General features: G+C 33.1%; 2 pseudogenes; both read right to left on the bottom strand.

Annotated features, from left to right (window-relative positions):
• Nucleotides 1-434: 434 nt before the first annotated feature.
• Nucleotides 435-1,621, bottom strand: LOC125576928 (annotated as a pseudogene).
• A 3,777-nt stretch (nt 1,622-5,398) lies between these two features.
• LOC106384730 lies at nt 5,399-6,573 on the bottom strand (annotated as a pseudogene).
• Between the last annotated feature and the right edge of the window lie 5,715 nt (nt 6,574-12,288).

Below are 12,288 nucleotides of genomic sequence, written 5' to 3'. Positions count from 1 at the left end.
GTCACAAAAATGACATTCATTAAAGGGTAAAATATCTATAATACCCTTGGTTTAAAATTAAATAAACAAATTAAAATAAATAAAAATATAAAAAAAAATAATTTTTTTTTTATAGTTTCAGATTATATGTTTTCAGATTCGAAATTTTTATAATTTTTTTTTTTATTTTTTTTTTCAGATTTTCTTTTTATAATTTAAAAATACTTTTTGAAACTGTTTTTAAAATTTTAATTTTTAATTTTATTATTTATAAAATTTTAAACCCTAATTCCAAAACCCCACCCCTTAACTCTAAACCCTAAGGTTTGGATTAATTAACCCTAAGGGTATAAGTGTACAATACCTCTTTAATGAAACCTATTTTTGTGACTTTGAGCTTTGAGTGCTACTTTGGGAACAAAAACTTGGTTTGGTGCTATTCTAGTCTTTTTCTCTTATATAAACTTCATATTCTCCACATAGTCTACAAAGGTGTCATGGTTAAACTCTTCTAGTCCCTGAATATAGACTCTGTTAAAACTTTTAGACTCCACATTGTAGAAGGAAACGTAGAAAGGTTTGCGGTTCAATGCCGACACAACAATTTCACCAGTACCAGTCATTCCAACAAACATGTTTTTATGTCGGACTACGTCGTTATTTGAATGAGACAATACGAAGACATGCTCGGACCATATATTTATGATTTCCAGCATCTTCTAGAATCCACAGCACAAGTTTATTCTCAAGTCTATTCTCATATCTATTATCATGTATACCTAATTTACCTTTGTAGTTGAACAAAGTCAAAGCACCACCCACTAGTTGCATGTCTTTATTCATGTTAATAAAGCTGAACTTTTCAGACCTAACGTCAAAGCAAACTATCCTAGAAGATCGCTCCGAAGTACAAGACACCGTTAATGCATATTTCACCTCTCATTCTATGGTCCTCCACAAAATAGAACTTGCGTTCGGTCGTTCTCCATAAACGTTTTCCAGACTCCAATGTCAAAACCTGATAAGTGTTGGGTCTTTCAACACGTGACGAGTACATACACAACACTTTGAACTGTTTTTCGACCGGATCATACCCAAAATAAATTCCTGTCTGGTTACTCTTAGCTTTCATTTTAGGTAAGTATTTTTCTTTTAGAAGAACTTTGGGTAAGGTTATGAACTCTCATGTGGCAGGGCTACAGATCACCGGCACACTTCTGTCCCATCTCTGAAGCAATACCAACCCACAGACCGTTCTACAGACATCATATTCTGGAAAGGAAGACGTATGATAAGGGGTGGCTACAAGAGAAGAGGTACCGTCTGGATTTTGAGGCTTAGGTGAAGAGTAGAAGAACATCTTGCCCTTAAATTTTAAGATGAAAAGCAGCCTTGGACGAGTCAAAGACTTAGCCAGAAACAACTCAGTGAAATAGGAACAACGAAGTATTGATGCCCATATTTTCGATACACAGCGAAACATAGCTATAGTCTTTAAGGAGACTCTACAGAATATCTCCATAAGTAGATCATCAGGTATTGGTGGGTTTGAGTATTTTCTTACCTAGTTCGAAGATTCTGCTTCATGTCTGGAGGTGGTTAATATTAGACCCTCCAAGAACTGCTTCTCCAAACTTTCCATGGTAGATTTTGTAAACCCTAGATGGAATCGCGTCAGAGCTTAAGACAGAACCAAGCCCTAGACGTCGGCTTCCTTCTGACTGACTTTACATGGAAGAATCCCAAACAAACTCTATTAGGCCCAAGACATATACTAGGTAACAGCGATCCTAAATGGGCTTTATAAGGCCCAGGACAAACGATATGATCCTAAGGACAACATTATCAATAAGTCCCCAAATGAAAGTCTCCAAATGAATAGTACAAGGACTCACAAGAACTCAACTCATTTATCCTTTATTTAGGGACTTTTCTTCTTCTTTTTTCCTCGGTCCTGATGTTTTGTGGCCCCTCCTTTTTTAGGGACCCTTAAGGGACTGACTGATAATGTTGGCCTAATGGTCTTCATTAGAATCCCGAACGAAGGTCATCACAACTTTCCGATCCAGTACCGTCAAACCATTCATAGTAAGTAAGTAAGTAACTAGGTACGTAACTTTCGAGCCGACTTTGAATCTTAGTTTCTAGAGACATGCTGAAACTTTTCTTCATCATTCGGCGAACCTTTAACCTTTTGATAGTATATTAGTATTGTATGGTTTCTTTACTATATATAAGAAATCAAACTTAAATGTTACCAAAGATTGAAGCTATTTTCTTTTCTTTTATAAACCAACTTGAGTAAAAACAAGATGCTAGATTCACTACAGTTGACTTACAATCGCAACCAACGAAAGAGGCTATTTTCTTGAAAAACGAGTGATAAATAAAGACAGATCACATAACAATAGGTGCTTATTGACAAAGAAACTCGTCACAACTGAGTGACAACTAAGACAAACATAACAATGTGTTAAATGCTCGTGGTGATGAAGTTTAGAGCAAAGTTGAATCCAAACAACCTAAAAAGGAACAATGTCACAAGAGCTGAAATCCAAATATAGTCACACGTACGTAATAATATATTGAACACACTTACATAAAATTCATATTCTCCACATATATCCACAGAGGTATGAATAGTTATAGTCCTTGAATATAGACTCTAGCAAAAGTTTGACTCTAAATTGTAGAAGGAAACATAGAAAGGGGTTCGTACTTCGTAATACAAGTTTTGATAATATGAGGACCACACAATTTCAGCTATACAAGTCAATCCAACTAGCCTGTAAAGTCTGACGACAAAACTCTTGACAACTGAGTGACAATACAGCCAAAACAAAACAATATGTTCAATGCTCATGTGATGAAATTTTAGAGCAAAAACTATTATAAAAATTGAAATCCAAACAACCTTAAAAGGAACAATTAATGTCACAAAGTTGAAATCCAAAAAAATATGAAGGCCTTTTGAACACACTTATATAAACTTTATATTCTCCACATACTATAGAAAGGTGTCAAGAATTATAATGATGCTTAAACTCTATAAATCCCTGAGTATCGACTCTTGTACAAGTACTTCCCAAGGCTTGAACTTTCTGGGTTTTTCATCTTCTTGGTTTCAGATTGTGAAGGATTTTGTTTTGGGTTTGATTTGGTTAAACTTCACAGTATCATCAAGCTTAAACCATGAAACAGAGTCTTTTTGCTTGTGTCTTTACAGAGCAAGAAATACAATTGATGGCTACACTTCAGGACATTGGTGTACAGCTGGGATAAACAGCCTACGTTGAGGGTTCAGCCGTTTAACGACAGAGTTTGCTTCTCCAGCCGTTTAACGAAAGCCCTTCCCGTGGTGGCGCCTTTGTACAGCGCTTTGTCAACCTTGACTTCAGGGCTTACTTGAAGTTCTTGAACTGGGTGCCTGAGGCTCTCAAGATGCCTGAGCCTGAGCTCATTGATCATGCCGGTTTTGATTCAGTTGTGTATCTCTGGGTTTACTGGTTGATTGGTCATACTCAGTGCCAGTGCGAAGAGTTTTAGGGGCCTAAAGCAAGTTTTAAAAATAAATTTATTTATAACTGTAATGAAAACAATTTTCTAATATGATATATTATTTTCACCAAATACACAAATCTAATACTGTAAAAAAATAAGTTTATAACGTAAATATGTTATATTATGTCATATAGAAAAAAATGCATGAATTCAAAAAGTGAATTAATTAATTTTCGTAGAAATGTTTTTTTTTAAATAAGTCTAAACCATTATACTAGAAATTATTTTAAATTTTGGAGCCCTAAAAACAATCATATTAATCAGGAGCCTGAGGCGAATGCCTTTTTTAATACACTGTAGGCACGCCTCTGGTCATACTTGCCTAGGAAGAAGAGTAACTATTTTATATGCGAGTTTTGGCAGTAGGAAGAGTAAGTATAAGTAAAGCCAGCGCCTATGACCACTTTCTTCTCTGGTTAATGATTGTTTAAACACATCTCTTTTGTTTTCTTTATATGCGCACGCTTAAGATCTCTTCTCCAATAGCAGTGCTTGCCTGGCAAGTTCTTGTGCCTTTCAACTGAACAGACAACACACTGGATTTGGCAACAAAGACAAAGGATAACATTGTGTTCAATGCTCATGCGAAGCAGTTTAGATCAAAAACTATCACCAAGTTGAAATCCAAATTAACAACCGTAAAAGGAACAATGTCACAGGAATACAATCACAAGTAATAATACATGAAAGCCTTTTGAACACAGTTAATATAGAGAACCGTTTTTTCAAAAAGAGATGAATTTACAAGTATGTATGCATATGGTACTTTCTATCTGTACATAGAGAGAGATAAGAGGATACAAAAGCTCAGCGAGGTACCAAAATGGGGAGTTCATAAAATATTTGTGCTTTGATAGAGACCTTAGAGCATCATTATCATGCTTAGTTTAAATTTAGGCCAAATTTAAATAAAAAAAAAAGTTAATTAGAGGAATCGATTTTTACGTAAGAAGTTTTTGGTGGTGTTGCTTGTGTCACGTGGCGAGTTGTGATAGGAGGTAGGAAGCAGTAGAGGGAAGTGGTCATTCGGTCTCGAACCATTATCTGCGTCTCCCTCTTCTCTCTCTCTCTCTCTCTCTCTCTCTCTCTCTCTCTCTCTCTCTCTCTCTCTCTCTCTCTCTCTCTCTCTCTCTCTCTCTCTCTCTCTCTAAGGCGATTACACGAGCAGTGAAGCAGCGTCGCGAACCACACGGATTCACCGTTCAATCCAAAGCTCTACCGCCGCATCGAATCTCCAGCAGGTTCGTGTTCCTTTTCTGGGCTTTTTTTTTCGATTATCGGTTTGATTTGTGGATCTAATGTTTTTTTTGGTTCGATTCCCTTTTGCATGCGTGGTATTTGATTTAGGTTTGCATCGTCTCACTATTCTTTCTCTCTCGCCGGTAGTTTTCGGCCGCCGTCGTCTAAGAACCTTCGAAAAGTTCCATTGATAATGTTGTATTTTACTTAAGTATCTTAGAAAACTTCTTAGACTAAAAATAGTAATTAAAAATTCTAAGATGTTTGCTAAGAGTTGCCATTGATAATGTTGCTCTTAGGGGTTCAGCAGTGTTATGTGCACCTTCAAATCCTTGTAGGCGTTGGAAAAATTATGTTTTTTTCGAGAAAACTGTTTATAATTGTTACCATCAGATGAATGTCTGTGAAAACTGTTTATAATTGCTACCAACGAAACTGCCAGAGTTGTTGTCTATTTTCTTGAGAGATGAATGATAAGACAAAAACAGAACAATATGTACAAAAACTATAATAAAGTTGTGATCCAAACAAGTCTGAAGGAAAAAAAAATGTCACAAGAGTTAAATAATCCAAAATATAGTGCCAAGTAAATAATAAATAGAAAGCCTTTAAAACACAGTTATATAAACTTCATATTCTCCACATAGTCTACAAAGGTGTCCACAAATCTAAGATGATCAATCCCTTCCACTTCAATATTGACTCTTTTAACAGTGTTCCTCTCTATATTGTAGAAGCAAATGCATGGGTCCCATGACCAGTAGACAATTTCACCTGTACTAGTCATTCCAACAAACACCATTAACGTAAGTTTCTTCCATTCCAAAGGTGACAATACATAGATATGCTTGGACCAGTTAAGAGTTCCAGCATCTTCTAGAACACACAACACAAGGTTTTGTCCATCCTGAAAATGTATACCTAGTTTACCATTGTAGTTGAACAAAGGAGAAAAACCAAAAGACTTTGGTAACATGTCTGTATCTTTGTTAATAAAACCGAACTTCTCGGACCTTACATCAAAGCAAACTATCACAAAAGATCCTTCGAGCTTAACATCAAAGTACAAAACACCATTTATGCATATATCACTGTATATTTCACCATTCTCCTTAAAATTGAATTCGGGTGCGACACTTCTCCACAAACATTTTCCAGACTCCAATGTCAAAATCCAATGAGTATTGGGTATAGAGGTGTTCATACTCAAACACAACACTTTGAACTGTTTGCAGATAGGATCATAGCCTAAGAATATTTCCTTGTGAGTGTTTGTTTCTTTTCTAAGCACTTTGGGTAATGTTTGGACATTTCCCTTGGCAGGGTTACAAATTAGCGGACATTGTCTTCTTTTCTCTCCCTGATCAAGACCAATCCGCATACATGTTTACAGGTACAAGTTGGTTTACGGATAGAAGTTGGTTCGAGAGCTAACGTAGGATGATAAGAGGTGGCTACAAGAGAAGAGTTATCGTCTAGATTATGAGGCTGAGGTGAAGAGCAGAAGAACAACTTGCCATTAGCTTCTATGGTGAAAAGGAGCCGTGGACGAGTCAAAGACTTGGTCAAAAACAACTCAGTGAAATCATGACGACGAAGTATGGATACCAAGAATTTTGATACGCAACGAAACCTAGCTATAGACTTTGCCGGGACTCGAGAAAATATTTCCACAAGTAGATCATCAGGGATTGGTGGGTATGGGTATTCTCTTACCGAGTTTGATGACTGTGTTTCATGTCTGGATGTGGTTAATACTAGACCCTCCGAGAATTGCTGCTCCATATTTTTCATGGTAGATTTTATTAAACCCATAGATGGAATCGCTTCAAAGATTTACGACAGAACCAAACCCTAGACTGCGGATTTCTTCTGACTTTATATGCAAGAATCATAAACAGGCTTTCTATTAGGCCCAAGACATACTGACAGTGATCCGAAATGGGCTTAATAAGGCAAGGTTACGTACAAGGTGACAACGATCCCTAGTGACCTTTATTAGAAGAATCACGAAGTTAGTTTTCACGACCTTTCCGTTCATTAGACGATTCCTAGTAACTTTCGAGCCGACTTTGAACAATGTCACAAGAGTTGAAATCCAAATACAGCCTCAGTAATAATATATAAAAGCCTTTTGAACACAGTTACATAAAATTCATATTCTCCGCATAGTCTACAAAGGTGTGAAGAGTTGTATAATGATGATTAAACTCTTCTAGTCCTTGAATATACTCTTTCAAAAGTTTTCGACACCAACTTGTATAAGGCAAATTGTATATACTTCTAATAGAGTATATTATAACGTCTTGATCGTCCACAGTTAATGGACCACCATGTCCACTCTCTCATCCCGTAAGCTCTATCCCGTTCTAAAGGTTGGTCCGTTAATTTTTCTGAAGGCTCGAAATTATTATTTGCTAACCATACAATCACCACATGAGTTTTTTCCGTGCTTTGGCCTCACTCACGCGGTATTGCGAATCACTTTCTGATAGGCCATCCATCATTCCATTACTCCAGTTCAAACATGCTAAACTCTGGAGTTCTAAACGGATGTGTGACGAAAAAAATAAGTCAACTTTGGTGATATAGATAGTCAAATCAATTCTTTTAAGCCTTTCCATATATCACAACTCGGGATGTTACAATTTACCTTTTTTCAAAGAACGCAACTCCCTCGCTGCGCACCACGACAGGTTTCAAGACACCTCTCGGACCAGACCGAAATGGCTAACCTGCACTGATACCACTTGTAACGTTCCGACCGTCCATGGCTAATGGATCATCTACGCCCACTCTTTCGACTCGTGGGTCCATCCCGTTCCAACGGTCGGTGCATTAATTATTCGGAAGCTCGAAATCATCGTTTACTGACATTGCAATCACCATCCAATTTTTTTTCCGTGTTTTGGTCTCATTCGCACGATATCGTAAATCACTTTCCAATAAGTCACACATTCTTTCACTACTACAGTCTAATCACACTTAATTCTGGAGTTATAAACGGACGTGATAGTATATATTCAAGGAACAATGTCATAAAATCGAAATCCAAACAACTTTAAAAGGAACAATGTTATAAAAGTTGAAATCCAAAATACGAAAGCCGTTTGAACACATTTACATAAACTTCATATTCTCTACCGATAAAAAGGTGTCAAGAATTATATCATGATGCTTAAACTCTTTAAATCCTTGAATATTGACTCTTGTAAAAATATTTATCTTTAATTTGTAGAACTATACGTACGTAGAAAGGCTTTGATGGATCGTTGTATACAATCACCACAAAATTCCACTTGTACTAGTTATTCCAACAAAGGAGGTAATTCGTATATATGCTTAAAATTCTATAATTTAAATCTAACAAAGTTTATATTTTCTTAAATATTATTAGAATTTATATATATATAATTAATTTTTATATATAAACTAATAATAATAAGTTTGGATATTTTGGCAATGTGAATGCTAACATACCTTCAAATAATGTTTCCAGAAACCATTAGTTGTTTCTGTTGACAAATCCATCAAAAACAGCAAGAATGTTTTTTTTAAAAGGGCTTTCTATTAAATACTAGAAAGATACAAGAGAATGGCTCAGCCATAGTGTTCAGAATAGAAGTAAAACAAATTGCAAGCAAAGTGCAACATAGTTATAAACGAAGGACAACGAAAAGGTGAAGAACTCAATGGTATTTGAGTCTTAGTTGGAAGAACGAGCATGAGCAGTACCACCTCTTCCACGCCTTCCTTTCTTACCGATTGTAAACCATGCCATATCCTTTAGTTTCTGAGAATGCTTTAAGCAACGATCTCCACGCGATCTATGAGCCATATCCAAACTACAAGATCTTGAATTCACCGCCAAATTGAAACCAAATTCATCTGGCACTTGCGAATTAAGATTAAGAGGATCTGACACTGAAGTTGGAGATAACGGCAATGAAGAGTTAAAGACAAAAGGTGAGTTTGTTGAAGACGCTGAACCAACAGTAAGAATGTTTTACAATTGAATAGTAATAGCTTTTAACTCGCACTTTCAAACGCGAGAGTTTTTGGTTTGTCAAAAATATATAAAGTACACATAAAAATTATACATGTTTTATATATTTTAATCTTTCAGTATGCATAATTTATATTTCTGCAAACACATAAATAGAAAAATTCTATTTATGCAGTTATATTTTAGTTGTTTTGATTATAAGTTTTTATTAATATTATAATATTATTTAATTTTTTAACCATCACTTAACGTTTTCATTATTTTTAATTAAATTATTTAAATTAAATGAAATAAATATTTTTAATATCCGTTATGGTATATATGGAAAGGTCGGAACAACAAAGTGTTTAGCAATCTGGATATTGTTCCAACGGATACATTGAAAATAGCAGAATTGGAATCAACACTGTGGGCAGAGGCACATGTAGCCAAGAATCAAATGAGGGAACATCAGGTCCAGAACAGATCCACAGAACCGAACACAGGACGATGGTGCTTCATAGATGGTTCATGGAAGAATAAGGAATTATTTTCAGGACAGGGCTGGTATAGCACTTTACCAGGATTTGATAGTTTACTAGGGGCCATGAATGTAAGGGCATGTCTTTCACCTCTCCATTCGGAAGTGGAGACATTAATTTGGGCAATGGAATGTATGAAGAATTTAAGACAGTTTCAGGTTACGTTTACAACAGATTGTTCTCAATTGGTGAAGATGGTTTCGGAACCAGAAGAATGGCCAGCATTTGGAAGTTACCTGGAGGACATAAAGCTTTTGAGAAGAAGTTTTTTCAACTCAGACATCGTTCATGTACCACGGACGGAGAACCTACGGGCGGATAGCTTAGCACATAGTGTTAGGAAACAACCGTCTTTCGTCGTTCACATGGATGCAGAATTACCAATTTGGTTTACAGGGACAATATGAGTCTGTAAATTTTTACTGTCAAAAAAAAAAAAAAAATTCTTAATATCCGTTTTGATATGTGGTTACATCAATGAACCCAATAACTTGTATATAAACCGGTTAGATATAATGAAAAACTGTTAGTTAAAATTATGTTAATATCTTGATAAATGCTATCAACCCGTATAAGTTTTTTTAAAATATTGAATTTAAATTTTGATTTTTATTTTATTTTACGTGCATAACATTGAATAAACTATTTTATTTTTAATTCTTTAATTTTTGGAAAAACAAAATACTCTGCCACCAAAAGAGGATTGTGATATTAAATTAGATGATGTAGATTCAAAATTAATCTTAAAATATTTGTTATTTAATTATTGATTATCTTAATATTTTGTCATCGTTACTATTTTGTTATAAAGATAGAGAAATTGTGGAAATTGCCACAAATATCACATTCATAGTACCACTTTTCATGTTTATACTAATCACTTTTACCCTCACTTTAATAAAAGATAAAAAACACTTATATCCTTTTTTTTTTGATTTTTTTTTTTGAAAACACTTATATCCTTAGAGTTAACTAATCTAGACTTAGTGGTTTAGAGTTGAGAGGTAGGCTAGGGTTTTTGGAATATGAAATTTAGGATTTTAATAAATATATAAATAAATACTTAAAATTATATAAAAAAATAGTTTCAAACATAATTTTCGATTTTCAAAATGAAAATCTGAAAAAATATAAAAAAAATTCACAAAAAAAAATTATAAAAAAGTTCGAATTTGAAAAAGTACAATTCGAAAACATAATTTTTTTTTTATTTTTTATTTTTTAATTAATTAAATAATTATTTATTATATATATAGAGAACAATGGTATAAGAGTATTTTACCACTTATTTTCATTAGTGGTGGTAAAAATGAAAAATGGTACCATGAAAGTGGTAAACATGAAATTTCGAGAAATTGCCACAAATACGACATTCATAGTACCACATTTCATGTTTGCACTAATCAATTTTACCTTCACTTTTAATGAAAGGTGAAAAACATTTATAACCCTAGGGTTAATTTAACTAATATAGACTTAGGAGGGTTTAGAGCTGAAGGGTGAGATAAAGTTTTTGGAATGTGAAATTTAGGATTCTAATAAATATATAAATACATACCTAAAAATATAAAAAATACTCGAAAAAAGAAATTCAAAAGAATCTTTTTATAAAAATTCCGAATTTGAAAAAATATAATTCGAAAACATAAAAAATCATTTTTTTTTATTTTTTGTTTATTTAAGTAATGATTTATTATATGTAGAGAACAAGTGTATAAGAGTTTTTTGCCACTTAATGAAGAATGTATTTTTAAAAATGTCATTTTAGTGAAGAATGTAGAGAATTTGTACTCCCTACACACCAAATCTATCCTATTTGCACTTCATACCATATTTCCCACCAATTTTCTTCCCCCCATCATCACCATTTTCTCCCCATTCTATGGTATCCCACTAACTTTAGTATATTGAGTTAATTTGCTCAAGAATGTATTTTTGAAATTTCCCCATAAAATTATTCAGAAAAAACTGAAATATAAATTCCACATTTTATTGTATTTTATAAAAAAATGTGTATTTATATTTTGTGTTATATTTTTATGTTTTGTATTGTATTATATATATATATAAATATAAATATATATATATACTATTAAAAAAGTGTCTTATTAAAATTTATTATGATTTTTATTTATGTCTGGTTTAGTATTTGGATTGAATTTAAAAACATTGGATTTTTTTCTTTTTTACAGGAAAGAATTTTTATAAGACATTAGTTTATACATTGGATAAATTAGTTTATGGAAAATTCTCTCAAATAGCCTTTTTAAAAAAATTGTCACAAAAATAGATTTCAAAAAATAAAATGACCAAACTAGCTCTTTTTATTTTAAAAATTTTAATTTTAATTTTTTATTTTTAAAAATTTGATTTTATCTCCATAACCCAACCCCTTAACTCTAAACCTAAGTATTAGATTAATTAACCCTAAGTTATAAATGCATATTTACCTTTCAATAAAACATATTTTGGTCATTTTTCTCATTGGAGTTTATTTTTATGACAATAAACTAAAAAGAGCTATCTTGAAAAATTTTCTTAGTTTACTTCAGTTTTTACAATGTTTAAAATATAATACTTTATTTTAGTTTGAATTAGTTGTCTTAAAAATCTTATTTTTATCTACTAACGGATTTAATTTAAAGTAATATATATCTTGGTATGCAAGTTCATAACTTTTTGAGAATAATATAATGAAGAATCTGTGTTGGAAATCCCACATTATTAAATTTCTGATCATGTACTCCACATAATCGAAATATAACTAATTTAGAGGTAATTAGTTAGATAGTATTTATAAACATATTTAAATATAACTAATGTTGTTAGTCATAAATATATGAATGACTAGTTTAAATGTTTTATTTTTTCGAGATACTCATTAATTATCTCTCTTATCAAATCCATCGCAAAAGGTAAGAATGTTACAAATCCTTATTTTTAGCCAACATACTGTTATACCCATTCAATTGGGTCTCTGTG

This window comes from Brassica napus, chromosome A8 (genome assembly GCF_020379485.1).
Source record: "Brassica napus cultivar Da-Ae chromosome A8, Da-Ae, whole genome shotgun sequence".
Lineage (NCBI taxonomy): Eukaryota > Viridiplantae > Streptophyta > Magnoliopsida > Brassicales > Brassicaceae > Brassica > Brassica napus.
This window is presented reverse-complemented; position numbering and strand designations above follow the sequence as displayed.